Here is a 6018-nt window from a genome sequence, read left to right on the forward strand (position 1 = left end):
ATTTAACTGGTGGTACCATGGAACGTACAACAGATTTGGAGTCAGAGGACCTGGATTTTTTTACCCAGTTCTGCTACTTACTACCTATAGGATATCAGTGAAGTTAACTTCTTTGGGCCTCAGCTTCCTCATTTGTAAAATGAGGAGGTTGGAATAGACATCTACTAAGGTCCACTCCATCTCTAAATCAAGCATGCTATTACGTTGGGTCAGTCACAATCACACATTTAAAGTCTTGTCCAACTGTTTATGTTCTTGTGTAGACAGAACCAAAGTACTTCATTGTACAGATACGTAGAAGGATGAGCAAATTAACTGGTGAACACTGGACATGTCAACAAACTGTCTGGATAAGTTACACCGACAGAACCAACTTTATCCCCAGTGGCAATGGGATATGATGGAGGCAGAAATAAGACAGAAGAGAGGTGGGATGATAAATAATGAATTACCACTGTAATTGTCTCTATTCTTGCCTTTGGCTTTACAAACAAAGCTCTTTAAAAAAACCCAAAGGATTCTGGAGAATGAGAACTATCTAATTACTTTTGTTACTAGTTACAAATTATTGCATTCACTTCTGAGTTTTTGAAACAAGGAAGTAAAAAGAAATGTTCCACAAATTATTCCATGAACAAAAGAAAAAAAAATCAAATGGCAAGATAAGGGTTGACTAACTAGGGTTTAGTTATTTTGTGTTGTTAGGTTGTGTAATAGAGCTAGACAATTGTTTTTATTTTATTTTTTAAGTTTTCATATGGCCTTTCTTTGTATCCTCAATACCTAGCATAGTGCCTGGCACACAGTAAGCACTTAAAAATGTTTGTTGATTTGACAATTGCAAATTAAAGTAATTCTGTAGTGAATTCAGAATTTTAAATGCCACTTGGTGATCAACTCTGTTGGTAACAAAATGGTTTCCACTGAAATTACTTTTTCCTTACCAGGTCAAATCCATCTGCAATATGTAATTTTGAATGAAAGAAAAGAAATGCAGCCAACAAGCTACCCAATTACAAAAGAATACAGTGTTCATTCACCAAGTAACTACCTAAGAGTCCAGTGACTTCCTGCTAAGGTAATGCTCTCTCCCAAGATTTAACAGAACTCTTCTGCGACTCAAATATTGCTGTTGAGTCATTTTTCAGTCATGTTTGACTCTTCATGACCCCATTGGGGGTTTTCTTGGCAAAGTACTAGAGTAGTTTGCCATTTCTTTCTCCAGCTCATTTTACAGATGAGGAAACTGAGGCAAACAGGGCTAAGTGACTTGCCCAGGGTCACAAGGCTAACATCTGAGGCCAGATTTGAACTCAGGTCTTCTTGACTCCAGGCCCAGCACTCTATCCACTGTACCACCTAGCTGCCCTGTCTGTGACTCAAATGCAACAGGATAAAAGACTGACCGTGCCACCATTGGCATAATGCTCCCAATAACACTGAGACAAGCAGCTGCATGAAAGAATGTTGGGGTTTTGCTTTGTTCTTTGTTTCTGCAGAATCCAGCACAGGCTCTGCCATAGGGTAGGTGCTTCTTGATTGATTGGCCCATTCTGTCAAATCTTTGCCCATATCTTCTTCTAAATCTCCCACAGGGGATTCATATAATGTGTCAGGAGGGGCTTCCTCTTGTTTCTTTGATATTGCATCAATCCACTGTAACGTGCAGCCTGTTCATCAATTGTCAGATATCCTTACCCCACCCCCTGTCTCTCACCAGAGAAAACAGTTTTCTAAAAAAAGGAATGCAAGATTCACCAACCTTGTTGGGGGGCAGGGAGAGAGAATGCTTCACAGGTACAGTCAACTGGGTTAAGATCTAGTTCTCTGTGATCCTTGACCTCGCACCACCTGGATATCTCACAACTTTACCACTGCGACTACAAGCAAAACCACTTCTTTATTTTTCTCCTCTTCTCTTTCCCCATCTGTGTTTTGTCTTCCTATCTAATTGAGACTGCAGTATTCTCTGGGGCACTGACAATTCCTCTGTAACAAAATATTCTGTTCACATGGAAAAAAACCTATTAAATAACATTACAATTACTAGTTAGAAAGAGTCAACAACTTGCTTTTGAAGTCCATCAGGAGATGATATTTATTATGAAAATCATAGATGTAATTAGTTTTTGCTTTAATAGGAAACCATGTGGTTCTCCATGACAGAAAAGTCCTTTCTCTAATTAATATCAAACACCCTGACACTGGAGAGAAAAAACCTTATTTATTGTCCGAGATTAAGTTGAAGCTGGTTTGATGGGGGTGGGGGGGGAGTGGGGGAGGGTTTGGGGAGAGATACCATTTTCCCTTCCAGAAGAATTTGAAAACCAGTAAACTGTAAGATCAATTACTGAGTTTTAAAGATATTAGGTGAAATTTATTTCTATGAATTGAGTAAGTAAAATAAAAACACTATCAATTAACCCAGTTATGAATCCACTTTGAGCTTCTCATCTATTGGATTGATTTCCCTGCCAGAGTTGCAACTGTCTCTGTTTGAAGTTCCTACAGATCAACACAAAGGCTGTTGAAATTCCCTGTGGTTCTAGTTTTCTGTATTAATTGTTCTGTTCTGTCAGTCTCTTTAAGATGATCAAAAGAAAATGCAATGGAAACCCACCGGGAAGTCTGATACCATTGGGATCATGAAGAACTTCCCTAGACACTTTAATACTCACAAGTAGGAGGGACTCCCATATTTTCTATGATATTACACTGTTTTCCTAGTGAATCTCACTCTGATCTTGCTACTAACTGATGTTGGACATATCACTGGACCTCATAGAATCTGAAAAGTTCATAGGATCATAGATCAAGACCTGGAAGGGTACTTGTAATTCATCTAGTTCATTGGAAAGGAACTCAAAGACCATTTGGATCAACCCATACTTGAACAAGAATAGCCATTGTAAGTTACCCATCAAGTGGTCATTCAGCATTTGCTTGAAGATCTCTCTGAAAGGGGAATGAATCCACAACCTCCTCAGGCAGCCCGATCTCCTTTTGGATGACTCCCATTGCTATGCATCTTTTCCTGTCATCACACTTAGATATGGCTCTTTGCTTCTTCCACTTCCTGCGTTTAGTCTTGCTCTCTTGCCATAAACAGAATAAATCTAAAACCTCCTCTTCGTGACAACCTTTTAAATATTTGAAGGCAACTATCATATTCCCTTCTCCAGGCTAAATATTCCTAAGTCCTCCATCTGATTTCCATGGCAGGAACTCAACGTCCTTCACCATCCTGTTAGTCCCCCTCTGAACACTTTCTAGCTTCTTAGACCTTCCTAAATTGTGGTGCTGAGAACTTAATAGATTCCTCCAGATACAGTTTAACCAGGGCAGAATTCAGAAGGATTCTGATCTCCCTGTTCTTAGACATTAAGTCTGAATTAGCTTTCTTGGAAACATAACACACTGTTGACTTAGCTTGCAGTCCACTAAAACCTCAGGATCTTTTCCAATGACTGTATAACTATGTTTCTGTGATCTTTCAGCTATGCCTTTGGCGTCTCCACTGCTATTCTTAGTGATTCTTTTGAAATTGTGAGGGTTCCACTAGATGTTCTCAAAGGTCCCTTGGAATTATAAATCACAGGCCCCCAGGGTTGTATCTGTGTTAACTCAGGCAAGACAGTCCTTTTTTCTGCATCTCAGTTTCCACCTTGATAAAATGAAGGGACTGGTCTCTTAGAGCATTTTATGATTCTCTATTAGCATTAATACTTGTATCTCTACATCGGCGAGATGACTTACTAAAGTTGCTCTGTTATTGTTTCAAGCAGACAAACCCCAACATGCAGCTTGTGATATAAATACAGGAACTTTCTAACCTATTTGTGAAAAATAACTGACATTAATAGTGTGTTTTAAGGTTTGTAAAATGCTTCACAAACTTTTAGGTCTCACAACAACCATAATAGGTACCGTAGCTGAGGAAACAGAGAGGTAAAGTTAGTTGCCCAGGGTCATGCAGCTATTAAGAATTCTGGGCAGGATTTGGGCCTGGGTTTCCATGTGCTGGGCTACATCTACTTGTTTGTTCTCCTACACGTTGTGATCTCCCCAAGACTCTGCTTCTTTGTACTCACTGAGGGAATGGCAATGACTTAGACTCTTTAAAGTCTGTCTACACTGCACTGTGAGGTAGAGTCAAATAAAACTGAACTGATTTATAAACACATTGTAAGTGCTACAAAAAATCTAGGTACAGCCAGACAGAAGCAGATCAATATCGATTTGTTCATTGATGGCATGAGATCAAAACTTATAACTAGCAGCATCAGACTGTCTCCAGGGTCAAAACCAAAAGAAGGAGGGTACAAGTATTTGAGTAACATAAGTGAGCCACTCCTGAACTAAAGGATCATATATTTTGAGCTGAAAGGGATCACAGAGGTTACATGGTCCAATGCTGCTCTTTTTACAGTTAATGAAACTGAGGCTTGAGGAAGTTAAGTGACTTGTCCAAGGTCACATAGAAAGTAGGTGGCTGAGTCAGGATTCAAACCCAGATTTTCTGACCCCAAATACAGTGGACTTATTACTGCACCAAAATCACATAATCCTTTACGTTGCTTTGCCTACCCCCACTGAATGCCAGAAGAATGGGAAGAGTTAGTTACCATGACCACCACCACCACCCCCACCACTTCCCAAAGAGCAAATCACCTTTTTTCCCCAGGATTCCATAGCAATTAGGTGATGGAATATTATACTATTCAATTAGTTCTGGGGTCTCTACAGGCAATGATGGCTGAACCATAGTATTATTATCTAGATCTCACAAAGGATGTATGATAATTTAGGTAGTGGTGGGAAATAAAGCATAAGCAGTTAGCTCCACCTGACCCTTTTCAGTTTTTCATCTCAGTTAATTTGCAACTTATGACATTATGGAGATGAAAAGAATCCCCTCATAATCTTGGGGTGATTTGAAGAAACCCAGATCCCTGACCCAAAAGTATGATTACAGCTAAAAGGAATCCAGGAGGTATTCAAATAAGAGTCTGGAGTGAGAATTTGAGTGGCAGGTGAGACAAAAGTAAAGATGATTTCAAAATACAGACTTGAGAATGCCTAGAGGCTTCTCTAGCTAGATGACTACATGTAGTTGGTTGGAGTTTGTATCACAAAAGGAATAAAAATAACTCCTGAGACTATAATCTAAGTAGATGGCAGAGCATTCTCTCTGTGGTGCCACATTATAGCTGAAGATCAGCATATGGCAGCAAAGAGCAACTCAGCAGAGATGATCAGGGTAATTATATCACCAAAAGGACATCAATGGTTCTAAAGCATCAGCTATATGAGTTGTCCAGGTCACTTGTCTTTCATGAGTTCGTTTGTTCCTTCATGTATCTTCCCTGGTTGCATATATTCTTTTCACTTGTTCCTTTCCTAACCAGTGCATGATAAACTCCTGGAGACTGTATCCATCTATGCATGGGGTAATCTTTTCTATTACTTATTTTTACTATGCTATATGATTAAATGCCTTTTGCTTTACATTAACATTTCCTCAGGTTCATCAGGAGCGGATTCATGAGGTGCCTCTGATCTCATGTAGATTCCTAGAGACTTATACGTATGGTGTGTATATTGAGAGGGTGGGGTTAATGATGAGGTCTATATCTGTTTCTAAGGTTGTAATTGATGAAACCAAAGATGAGATTTTAACTGATGAAAAGATAGTTAAGTAGTACAGTAGATAAAGCACTGGGCCTGGAGTCAGGAAGACCTGAGTTCAAATCTGACCTCAAGTACTCACTAACCGTGTGACCCTGGGCAACTGATTTAACCTGTTTGTCTCAGTTTCTTCATCTGTAAAATGGGGATAATACTACTAACATCCTCCTAGTGTTGTTGTGAGGATCAAACGAGACAATATTTGTAAAACACTTCGCTCAGTACCTGGTACATAGTAGGCAGTATATAAAAATGTTTATTATTATTATTATCATTATTATGATTATGAGTATGAAAGTAGACATTTGGTGGTAGAAGAACTGAACCAGG

This window comes from Vombatus ursinus, unplaced genomic scaffold (genome assembly GCF_900497805.2).
Source record: "Vombatus ursinus unplaced genomic scaffold, bare-nosed wombat genome assembly UNPS02014903.1, whole genome shotgun sequence".
NCBI classification, from domain to species: Eukaryota; Metazoa; Chordata; class Mammalia; order Diprotodontia; family Vombatidae; genus Vombatus; species Vombatus ursinus.